At 45.4% G+C, this 12,292-nt stretch overlaps 1 long non-coding RNA gene across 1 annotated transcript in view; it reads right to left on the reverse strand.

Moving 5' to 3' along the window:
- Positions 1–4,838: 4,838 nt before the first annotated feature.
- The window catches only part of LOC138743010 (uncharacterized), a 64,171-nt gene continuing 56,717 nt past the window's right edge, over positions 4,839–12,292 (reverse strand). Inside the window, exon 4 of the long non-coding RNA XR_011344590.1 lies at positions 4,839–5,600. This is a non-coding gene — a long non-coding RNA (uncharacterized lncRNA). The remainder of the gene's footprint in view (positions 5,601–12,292) is intronic.

Below are 12,292 nucleotides of genomic sequence, written 5' to 3' on the forward strand. Positions count from 1 at the left end.
TTTTGAACTCCATGTCTCACTGTAATTACACAATTCCACAAGGATACCTTTAAACTGAAGTTGGTGCTTTCTTCAGGAGGAACAATTAATTATGTTCAGTATGAACTCGTGCATAATTGGAAGGATCCTGGTTGGTCGTAGAACAGAACTGTGGCTGCCATAATATTGTCACACTTGACCACAATCAATGTGGTGCTTTCCCCATTTAAAATGAACATTTCTAGTATTGCTGCATTACCATTTTTACATTGACAGTTAAATTTCCACGTGATGCCGCAATGAATCTAATCCACATATAGGATAAATATAATGATCAGTATTGGAGCTAGAATTCAAATGTTTAAAGATTTGTTTGTTGATCTGACTATTAGGCAATACATCAATAAACCATTGTTTCCTTGTGATTACACTGGTTCAGATTACAGATTGGAAATCTGTGCTTTGAACAAGCTGATAAATACATTTGCTTGCATTGAATGGTTATATTTTATGAGATGATTTTTCATTTGAATGAGCAAACAGGAGCTGCAGAACCAATTTTTGATCCAAATGCAAATTAAAGTTTTATAGGTTTAGGGGTTCAAAGGATTGCTGAATTCATGCTGAACAGGAAAGCTTTGGGACAGGTTTATTCCATTCTCCATGGCACATGGTGCAATTCAAAAATATCGTGACAGGAACTGTGCAACTGAAGGTGTGAAAAATCAATAATGTGCAGCCTTGAGCTATCCCTTGAATGCATTACTTTGCAGTGCACCAAGAAAACAAGCCATTTAAAAGAAAATTCTTTAGGGGCCTAATAGAAATATAGTTGCTTCCTTAATTAACCGAAGGCTCAACACTTTGCACTGTTTGCAAACAAAAGAGATCATTAAGTTTAAGTTGAATTTCAAGTTTATTTTCATATTGGACCTGGTACAGTGAGAGGTTACTGTAAATGGACCAGTAAGTCAATACTTATATTCATCGTACAAAATAACAGGCCAAAAGACCAGTTACAGAGCGTAGAGCTACAATGAAAAAGATCAATTGGAATATTGCAAGGGTAGCACAAAAGCACTGTTATAGGGGTTGTCCTGTTGCCTGATGGCTGTGACAAAGAGATGGTCTTCAAGCTTTTTTGATGCATGTGTTCACATTCTTGATCCTTCTCAATGATCGAAGGAGGGAGAAAAGAGCGAGCAGGATGTGTAGATCGAGGGGAGAGAGGTTTATGTGAAGTTCTGACCTACAATCATTGCCTTTTGTAGCTTCTTTCTATCTTGGGCAGAACCGTACCCATATCATGCAGTGGTGCATCTGGCTGGTATGTTTCAATGTTCCATCTCCAGAAATTGTTGAGTGACATGGACGATATGCTGAACATTCTTAATTTTCTAAGAAAATATAGACATTGGTGTGCAAGAGTTTCTCATCAGAAAACAGGATCACTGAGTGGGTCAAATTTAATTCATTATTTCTCCTGAACCTTTTAATCACTATATCAGTGATGTCCATGCCTTACATTCTGAAAATCTCTCCCTTTATTTCCCTCCCTTCATTTACAACAATCCATAAAATCTCCATTGACCAAGCCTTTGTTCATCTGCACAAATTTCCTGCTCATAATATGCTCTATGATGTTGAAAGTGTATAAATATGTGTCAATGTTGCATTTGTCTCCAAATATTTTCTCTTTAGAAATAATATATACAAAAAAGCTTTCCACAGTTAGAGTAATCATGAAAAAAATGGTTTTTTTTAAACTAACCATGCAAAAACATATGAGAGACAAGAAGGTAAATTTATTTAAAAGAAATAAGCTATTGCTGTTGGATAGAACAAGAGTTAATAACTCCATTTTGGAGTGTAATGGGACATATTTGGATTTTACTAGAAGGAATTTCACCTAATGCCAATACGTTTCACCATTCCTGTACAAAAGTAAAGTTCCAAATAATTTGGTAGGTCCATGGACTACTTGCTCTTCAGTCCCCGTGGAAGCCAGCAGCCTCACTGGATCTTGCAGAGATTCCCAGCATTCATACTGAGAAAATGTATGCTTTTATCCTCTATGAAGTTGTGATGAGTTTAGGAACTCCAAGCCATTGTAGGGCCATGGGAAAGAAACCAAAGAATAAAATAAGCTCCATTTTTATTATTTTCAAGCCATTTGATGCTTTTAATTGTTATTTTAACTTTTTTTTAAAATGTGATTTGTAATAGTGCTTCAATGTTTGTGAATGTCAGAGTTGGAGTTCAACTTTCCAGAGGTGTTCTGTGGGCAGGAGTTGTTTTGGGCAGTCACCCATTACTCCATCCCAGGCTCTGCTTCAACTGAGGCCTTGGTGTGGAGCAGTGTGTCTGCCTGCTATCGCAAGTTAAGCCTTCTGGATTCAGCGGAGATGTGTTTATGTCAGTCGTACTGCAGTGGACAAATATGGATAAAGGGCATCCAACTGTAAAACGCAGGCTTTTGTTGTTATTAATGATTGGACGTTTCCACTCACATGCTCACATGGAATCAATGGTAATGTGAGGAAGTGTCAAATTTATAATTGATAAAATGAATAAGAAATGAGGGTTATAAAACCAAAGCAATTGCATGAAGGTAATTAAATACATTGTAGAAATAATGGATAATAGGCTTGAACTAGTCTGCAGTGATTCTTTATAGCTATGTTTATTTAGTTGCAGTTTTGAAGAGGGCATGATAACTTTCAGTCTCTAAAGGGAAGTTTTAACAAAGTACCTGATTTTTACCAATCACAAGTTTTTAAAAAAACATAAAAGCACATGCCCGCTGAACCAAAGAACAAAAATGTAAATAACCATTTAGTAAGTAACTGGTGTGTTGCGAAGTCATTGAGATGTGATTACCACCAGGGGGCATCAAGCATTTGGAGTGAGAGAAATGAAGCAAGCCTTATTCAGGGAGAAAACAACAAAACTTTCACCAGAAACCAAAATCATTCTTGAGTAGGAATTATATGGAATTTGTCTCTCCCGATAACTGAAATCCTCCAGTAAACCATCTATCAATGATTGGTGCTGTTAAAAGTAACACAAATCAATCATACATTGAGAAAATGATCATGGCTTACATGGTTTTCAGACCAGATTTACATGAACATTCAACGTCATTCAAAAAAAATGTTGGCACTGCCAGAACTGCTGCAACAGCAGTACTGCCGCTGGTTCAGACCTATGGAAAGCGGAGGGCGGAGACACAGTGTTCCTCTTCAGGGTTTTACCACCCAGACCAATGATCGACGACTCCGTACAGACTTCAAATGGCAAAGGGGCTGACGGGGGCTTATTTTAATATCTTGTGACCATGGGATCTTGGACCAAGATGATGGTGCCTGTGTTCAGCAGAAGCCTCAAGGTTTTGCAGACTCTAGGGAAGCAGAGGATGAGCGCAAAGCACCTAAAATCGGGGAGGACACCCCTTGTTTGAAAGGGAGAAGTGGAGAAGACAACCTGACTGGCACCACGGCGACAGACCAGTGAAGGGGTTTGAGGCGGAAGAACTCATAGGCGGTGGGCTTTTTGTGATTCAAGGCGAGGAACCCACGCATTCTGCGAGCTGCTGGCGATCTAAGGACTCACACCAGGCTAGGTACTATTGCAGATTGGCTCGAGACTGACTAAAGTGGTACTAGGTATCGGAACCAGGATGCGAAAGGGTGCTGAAGGCTCTGAAGGCTTCATGATCGTGCTGAAGGTTTGGATCTGGAGCTCGGGATGCCGGCAGTTTGGACTGCAGTCTGGGTGGCTGCAGAGGCTGCTGGAGTGATGGAGGAAAATCCACGGATACTCAGTGACTCTGGGGGAACACTCATGCTGCTTTTTCTCAGAACGTAAAGGGTGTCGGGCAATTCCTGCAGATGGTGAATCTTTATCTGCCTTTCAGCAGACTAAAGGCAATTCATGTAATATTACACCTGCTTTATTATATGACAATAAAGGAATCTTGAATCTGATTCTGCAACGATGTACTCTGCCCTACACCATTCATTAATTTTGTTTAAAGGAAGGGTATCCACGTCAGATTCCAAACATAATAATTGGCATCAGTGGAAGAGAAATAGAAACATGTAACCCCTTTGCTTATTGAACTGTTTCCACAAATCACTGGCAGAAGACCTGGCTGTAACATCATTTATGTTTCCTGCTGCTGTATTTTCCTGACCAGATTAATCGCTTTCCTCCATCTCATCAATAAAACTGCCCTATAATCTCCTATGTTCCAGAGGAATAAACCATAATGGTTTAAGATTCCCTTCATATTTTATCATTCTAATATATTTGCATTCCACCCTCTAATAAATATTCCTATAAGTGGAATATAGAGCTCAGAGTGCTTTAAATCTGGGCTTGGTCTGGCTGCATTGTAATGTATATCCTCATATACCCAGACCTCCAGATGAAAAATCTACATTTCATTAACACTTTCATTATCTGTCCAAGACATTTTAAGGGTTCATGAACCTAAACCCCTTATTACTTTGGACTTTGACTGAGTAAAACCAGAGATGGCTTCATGGCCAATTTACATATATTAAAATCTATTTGCTGTCTATTTAATTACTTGCATTGTATTTTTTTAAAAATCTGCCTATCCTGCTTCCAACACTGGCTATCAGTTGCTGGCATACTTAGATACGTAGCTTTCTATCCCGTTGTCAGTCATCAACATGACGAAGAGATCAGTTCCCATTGATCCCACTAGTCCACATCTGTCATTTAAAACTGACATGACTCCTCTCTTCTGGTCTCCCAGCCAATCTCCTAAACAAATCAAAATACAGCCATCAATTCAAACAAACTTTAATGAATTGTTTCTCATTAGGTAGTTCAGCAAGCGGTTTGTCGTGGGGACACAAGTAATTCCAGTGACATATCTCCAAACTCACTATCTTAAACACTGATTCCAAAATTTCTTTGGAGGGTTACTGGGCTGGGGTGACCAAGTCTTTTTGTTGGGTCTCTTCAGTAAGCTGAACATTTAATATGATATAGCAATTTTAGACCATGGGATCTATATCTTCAGTGCCTTTATGCTATCCTGCAAGCTTGGAATATTGGAAGAATCACTTTTTCCTGTAATCGTTTCAGGTTTTGCAGTGTTTTTTTTAAACCAGTGAATGGGATGTGGGGAATTCTGAAGAGGCCAACTTTTATTGCTCATCCAAAATTGACCTGCAGAAGGTAGGGGTGGTCCGCTCCAACTCATGTGGTGGAGGTTATTCCACAGACCTGCTAAATTAAGAGTTCCTAGATTTTGACTCACCTATTTTATTTCTAAAGTCAGTTTGGTTTCATCTGGAGATGAGATAACTCATCTACTCCTGTGCATGACGTTTCATGCCATAGAAATCAAAGATTGAAGAGGTGCTGTCAAAAGAGCAGAAGAGATTTGCTAAAGTGATTACAATATGATACGGTCTGCATTCCTGAGTTTGAGAGAATCGATGTTTTAAGAAAAGTCTTGAGGTTGATGGTGATGAGATTCATGTTGTTACATCTTCACTCATAGGGGCAGATGATGAGCAGTGCATCCTACACTTGACAGGTGGAGAGGGGTATAATCCTCACCCCTATTCATATTAATGGTTCTGAAATAGAAAGAGTAGATAGCTTAACAACCTCAGGTATAAATAGCACCTATGAACTGCTATGGGTCAAGCATATTGATCTGATGATCAAGAGTGTGCAGCAAAATCTCTGCTTTCTTCTAAAACTAAGGAATTTCAGCCTGTCCTCTCTGTCTCTCTCTAACCTGAACAGGTGTGTGATGTTTCTCCTATTATAATTTTAAAAAAACTTGGGTTCTTTTTAAAACAACTAGATTTATTAACTAAGGACCCAGTACTAAAAACAGAACACACACATGCAGACCTCATGGGAAGGCATCCATCCTGAATCCACTAAAGACAAACAACATTTGCAAGATGCAACATTCCCCAGAAGCCACACACTTGAATTTACATTTGTCCTGTAACAACTCCCTCAGGTATATTGTTTTGGAAGACAGGTTTGGTCATTCCCAGTATTCTCAATATGCCTTCTTTTGTCAGTGCATCTGTGTATTTCTAAAATTGCTTTCACCTTGCTCTTGTCTGGCTTAACACCTGCCTCTGACAGTTTATCTCCCAAAAAAGTGATTTCCTTCACACCAAACTGTAATTTTTATCTGTGTAACTTTAATCCATACTTCTGGATGCATTGTAGAACTTTGAGATTTGTGTTGTTTTTGTGTAGTTTCCCATATGATCATGTCATCCACGTACACATATACCCCATTTATGCCTTCTATGTTGTGCTCCATTGTCCTGTGGAACACTTCCCGAGCTGAGGAGATTTCAAAAGGCATCCTCAGACAGGAGTATCAGCTAAATAGTTATTAAATGTTCTGTATTTTGTGCTATCATCAGGCAGTTTTATTTGCCTGAAGTGCTGGGATGCATCCAAGTTAGTGGAAAAACTTTGCACCAGCATTCTCACTGGTAATTTCATCCCGGGTTGGACTCTGATAATGTTCCCTCTTTATATTGGCATTTAGGTCTTTTGGGTCCATGCACATGTGTAGGTCACACTTATTTTTGACACATACCATAGAATTCACCCATTCTGTGGGCTCCTCCACTTTCTTTATGACCCCTAGTGCCATTATTCAGTCAAGTTCCTGCTTGAGCTTTTCTTTTTAGTGGTGCTGGAACCCACCTTGGAGCAAGCACTATTGGCTGTGTATCCTCTTATTACTGTATCTCATAGGTGAATGGTAGAACTCCAAACCCCATGAAGATATCGGGAGATTGATACACTATTTCCTCTATGCTGTTCTGTGCATGGTCACTGTTAATGAGATACACCCTCTTGACTAAGTTCAAGTTTTCACATGCTTTTTCACCAGTGATTCATGTCTATCTGGGACTACTGTGAACATAAGGTGGTTCTCTTTATCTTTATCTTTCACCTTGAGTTTACATGTACCTTTCATGTTGATGCTCTGTCCATTGTATGCTTTGAGCACTATGGATGTATGGCTTTATCTTCATTGCCCTGAAGTCACACTTAGAGATCAAATTGACCTTTGCCCCTGTGTCTAACTTGAAATGAATATTTGTTCTATTTGTATACAATGATACATGCCATTTATCCTGCTCAATACTGTTCACTTCCTGCACCACCATGCCCATGAAAAGTGTATCACTGAGTGTGGTGCGCTGTTAGCCAGAATCAGACCCACACAAGGTAAAGACTGTACAATAGGCTTTAATCCACAAAGACTTCCACAGACCCAGGCTGCCTGTAGCTGCAGAACTCTGAGTGAGCTTTGGGAGGCTGGCGCAGGCTTATATCCTGCAGGGTGATTGACACCCAAACGGGTGGGGCTTGATCCCTTCAGGCCAACAGAAGGGAAAGCTGGCCAGGTGTTGTCCTGTCCCCTTACACTCCTGCAGGTACAGAGGTTGTCCCCTGCAATAGGCCGGTGGTGTACCACCACATTCACCCCTTCTTTAAAATTCTCCCGGAGGTGGGGGCAGTAGCAAGGAATCGCTCCCACTATATAAATACAATATTTACAGGTTGAGACGATCCGGCGGCTGTTGGGGTCTCTGTGACCGTCATAGGACTGGCTCCTGGTCACTGATGGGAGGGGAAGTAGGGGGGCTGGCAGCAGGGGTCTGTGTGGCTGGTGTGGTGCTGCACAGAGTGGTGGCCAGGAGGGGCCGGGGTCGATGTATGAGGGTCGTATTTGATGGGTGGGGGGTTGCGTTCAACTCCCAAGGCTGAATCGGGCCCCTGGTGGTCAAGGAGGTACTGCATGCCCCATAGCTGCCTGGGGACAGGATATATGCCCGGTTAGCATTGTCCGGGGCTGGAGGGTGGTGAGGTGTGGTGGGGGCTCCTGCTGGTGCCAGGTCCCTGGTTGAGACGGTGTTCTCCCTGCCACTGATGAACTGGTTCGCGAGTAGGAGGAAGACCTGCTCAACCAAGGCTTCAGCCTTGTGTGTCCGTACATGCTTACGCAGAAGCATCGGTCCCAGGGACGTGAGCCATGCTGGGAGGGATATTCCAGTCGCCGAACTCCTGGGGAATGAGAACAGACATTCGAGAGGGGTCTCATTGGTAGCCGTGCACAGCAGCGACCTAATGGCATGGAGCGCCTCGAGCAGGGCATCCTGCCAGTACTCAACGGCCCACCCTTTTGACCTGAGACCCAGGAGGACTTCCTTCCAGACCACCCCGTTCTCGCATTCCACTTGGCCATTGCCTCTCAGGTTATAGCTCATCGTGCAAATGGTCGTGATGCCCCTCGCTGACAGGTACTGGCGCAGCTCGTCACTCATGAAACTTGACCCTCAGTTGCTGTGGATGAAGGAGGGGTAGCCAAACATGGTGAAAATCTGCCCCGGGGTCCTGATGACAGTGGCCGTGGAGGTGTCCGGGCAAGGGATAGTGAAATGGATGTGTGAGTACTCGTCCACAACCGTGAGGAAGTAGAAGTTTTGGTTCGTGGAAGGCAGGGGCCCTTTGAAGTCCATACCGAGATGCTCGAAAGGCCGAGTAGCCTTTATAACATGGGCCTGGGGTGGGCGGAAGAAGCGGGGTTTACACTCCGCGCAGACCTGACAGGCCTCGGTCATGTCCCCAATGTCCCTGATGGTATACGGCAGGTTTCGGGACTTAATGAAATGATACCACCTGGTGACACCCGCATGGTAGAGGGATTCATGCAGTGCCTGCAGCCCGTCATCATGTATAGATGCACAGGTGCGAGAGAGGGCATCGGGGGTGTCATTAAACATCCCAGCGCGGTACTTGATTTTGTAGCTGTAGGTTGCCAGCTTGATTCTCCAGCGCAGGATCTTGTTGTTCTTGATCTTGCTCTTGTGGGTAGTGTTAAACATGAATGCCTCAGCCCACTAGTCTGTGAGGAGGGTGAATCTCCTGACAGCCAGGTAGTGGCGCCAGTGGCAGACAACTTCCACAATCGCCTGGGCCACGTTTTCAATGGCGGAGTGCCCTAGCTCGGAGCCCTGGAGGGTCCTGGAGAAGAAAGCATCGGGGCACCCCCCCTTGGTTCAAGGTAGCAGTGAGGGCCACTTCGGAGGCATCGCTCTCCACCTGGAAGGGGGAGTCCGCATCCACAGCCTGCATCGTGGCATCCGCGATGTCTTGCCTGATGTGGATGAAGGCTAACTGCACCTCGGGTTGGAGGGGAAAAGTTGTAGCTTGGGACAGTGGGCGGACCTTGTTCGAGAAGTGAGAGACTTACTGCGAGTAATAAGAGAACAGGCCAAGGCACCTGAGGAGGGCCTTTAGCGTGAGGGGGAGGGGTAACTCCATTAATGGGCACATCCTTTCTTGATCTGGGCCGATGATTCCATGAGGCCACGATGTACCCCAGGATGGAGAGGCAGTTGGTGCTAAACACACACTTCTCCTTGTTGTAAGTGAGGTTCAGCTCCCTGGCCATCTGGTGGAATGTTTCCAGGTTAGCATCATGGTCCTGCTGGTCACGGCCACAGATTGTGACATTATCGAGATACGAGAATGTCGTCTTCAGCTTGTGCTAGTCTACCATGCGATCCATCTCCCACTGGAAAACAGAGACCCCGTTCATGACCCCAAAGGGAACTCGGTGGAACTGGTACAGGCGCCCGTCCGGCTCAAAGGCGGTGTAGGGCTTGTCCTTTGAGTGGATGGGGATTTGGTGATATGCCGACTTCAGGTCAATCGTGGAGAAAACCCAGTAGTGGCCTATCTCGTTGACCATGTCGGCAATCCTCGGCAAGCGTAGGCATCCAGCTGGGTATACAGATTAATGGTCTGGCTGTAATCCACGACCATCCTCTGCTTACTTCCCCCTTTGACCACCAGGACTTGGGCTCTCCAAGGACTGTTACTGGGCTCTATGATGCCTTCCGCCAAGAGTCACCGTACCTCCGCCTCGATGAATTCTCTGTCTGCGGAGCAATAGCGCCTACTTCTGGCAGCGATTGGCTTGCAGCCTAGCTCAGAATGTGGGAAGAGCGCCAGTGGCAGAGGACACAGGTTGGCTGGGGCTGGTAGGTTGGTGTGCTATGTAATGTGAGTGGAGGTTGGGGCCCCCCCGAAGGCAACGGTGACACTCTGCAGGTGGCACTGGAAATCTATGCCTAGTAGGATTGGGGCGCAGAGTTTGGACATGACCAGCAGCCTGAACCCTGTGTAAGTCACTCCTCCCACAGTTATATCGGCTGAGCAATGCCCGAGGGTACCAACAGGCTTATCCTTGCAGCAAGGGCGATCGAGCAGGTGGTGGGGTGGACTTTTAATCTTAGGAGTGGGCTACACTCGGGTGAATGAGGCACTTCGTTAGCTGCCTGTTGACTTGCACGCCCATCATCGAGCGCCTGAGGTCATGAGGGATGTCCCTGGTCAGCGTGGTGGCTGCCAGGACCGTCTTGGAGTCGGAGTCATCACTCTCCAGCTGTGTGCAGCGATTTATGGGTTCCGGAGACATTGGGAGCATCGATAGGGCAGCCTGGTCATTGCCCATGTTGATCATGTTGACATCGGTAGTGGAGGGTGGCGTGCGGTAGCCGATAACATCCGGAGGCATGGGGAGCATCAGTAACGTGGACTGGTCATCGCCCATGTTGACCACGTCAACGTCATTTGCTGGGTGCTGTATGAGGCAGCCGATGGCACCTGGAGGCATGGAGAGCGTCAATAGGGCGGCCTGGTCATCGCACATGTTGACCACGTCACTCTCAAGATCATTGGGGGCCCTCTGTGTCGGCCGCTGCCTGGCCCAAGATGGTGGCAGCACTTGGGGGCCCACTGCATGGCTCGCCTCCTTCCCCAGCCATGTCCGTCATGCCAGGGACAGTGACATTATCGCAGCCGGTGGCAGTGATGTCACGCTGTGATCCAGAAGTGACGTTGCTGTAGTTTTTGGCGAGTGGCGCTCGCGAGGGCGGGGGCTGGTGCAGGTGCTTGGGGCACAAGCTGCGACATTCGCTGGAGAGGCAGGATGTTGCAATGTCAAAGTCGGGGAAGGCGGAAGTCATCGCTGGCACAATAGTGCCACCCGGCACGTGCACGTGGAGGGGTCCATGGGGAAGGTGGGGAGTTCATATAGAGCCGCTAAGCTGCCGGCTGGTTTTGAGAGGCACACTTTTGCAAAGTGGCCTTTCTTGCCGCATCAGGAACAATACTGGTTCTTAGCTGGGCAATTTTGGCACAATCGTCTATCTGACCCACACCAGAACCCACAGTACTTAGGGGGTAGATATTGTCTTCCAGCTGCTTCTACCGGATGGCCCTTGAGTGTAGCCCTCAGACGAAGGTGTCCTGAATCAGCCTCTCGACCTCCTCTGCACCTGTCCCCAGTTCAGCCAGACACGGTCGGGCCAACTCTCGCAAGTGTCCCAGATAAGACTCAGCCATCTCCCAGTGTTGCTGGGCTCGGGTGTTGAGGAGGTACTGTTGGACTCTGGCTTTAATTTATTTACTCTTAATTTAGTCTATGTGTGAACTGAGTCCAGCGCGTTCGTTGAATGAAGTGATAGGAGAAGGTATTCGGTTCAACAGTCAGTTTATTACACCACACAGCACAGCACAGCACAAGAATAAAACTTAACAGAGCTCTGGGTCAGTCTGTTAGTTCATAGGTCACCTGCCAGTGAGCTACTCCCCGAGACTGACCTCTACTGTCCAGTCTCTACAGTTTATATAGCTCAACCTTATCATACAGAACAAAAGTTGGCTTCCTTTGCTAGATCTTTTTGCATAAGGGTTATCACAAGTCATCTCCTGTTTTGCAGATTTCTGGGGTGTAGCATTCCCATGTTAATCCTCCAGGCCAGACTATCCTGTTGTTTAGATCTGAAATTAATTCATCCCCAGATATTTCTAATCACCATTTGGTCCCTGTCTGGCCAATTTCTGCTGTTCTCTTTAACACCTCCTCGTGCCTTAATCTTCCTCCTAGACTGGTTTTCCATTCCCTTTGATTCTTGCGGGCCATTCTTTGTTCTGATCTGGCCTGTGTCTCCTGTGCTACTTCCCACCTCCTTCAGTTGAGCATTCCTCCTAAATCGTTTTATGCATATCCTCTCCCTGTATCTTGGGAGCAGCCAATTTTGTTCAGCCAACTTTGCTCCATGCTGTGACAGCCACTTAGCCACATTCCTCTTTCCCTGACTCATGCAGTACAAATAAACTTATTGATTAATCATTTATTTCATACTGTTTTAACCCCTAGATTCCAACAGTACCTTGCACAGACCGCATTCATGGGGGGCTTCTACAA

The sequence above is a fragment of the Narcine bancroftii genome, chromosome 9 (assembly GCF_036971445.1).
Source record: "Narcine bancroftii isolate sNarBan1 chromosome 9, sNarBan1.hap1, whole genome shotgun sequence".
Classification (NCBI taxonomy): domain Eukaryota; kingdom Metazoa; phylum Chordata; class Chondrichthyes; order Torpediniformes; family Narcinidae; genus Narcine; species Narcine bancroftii.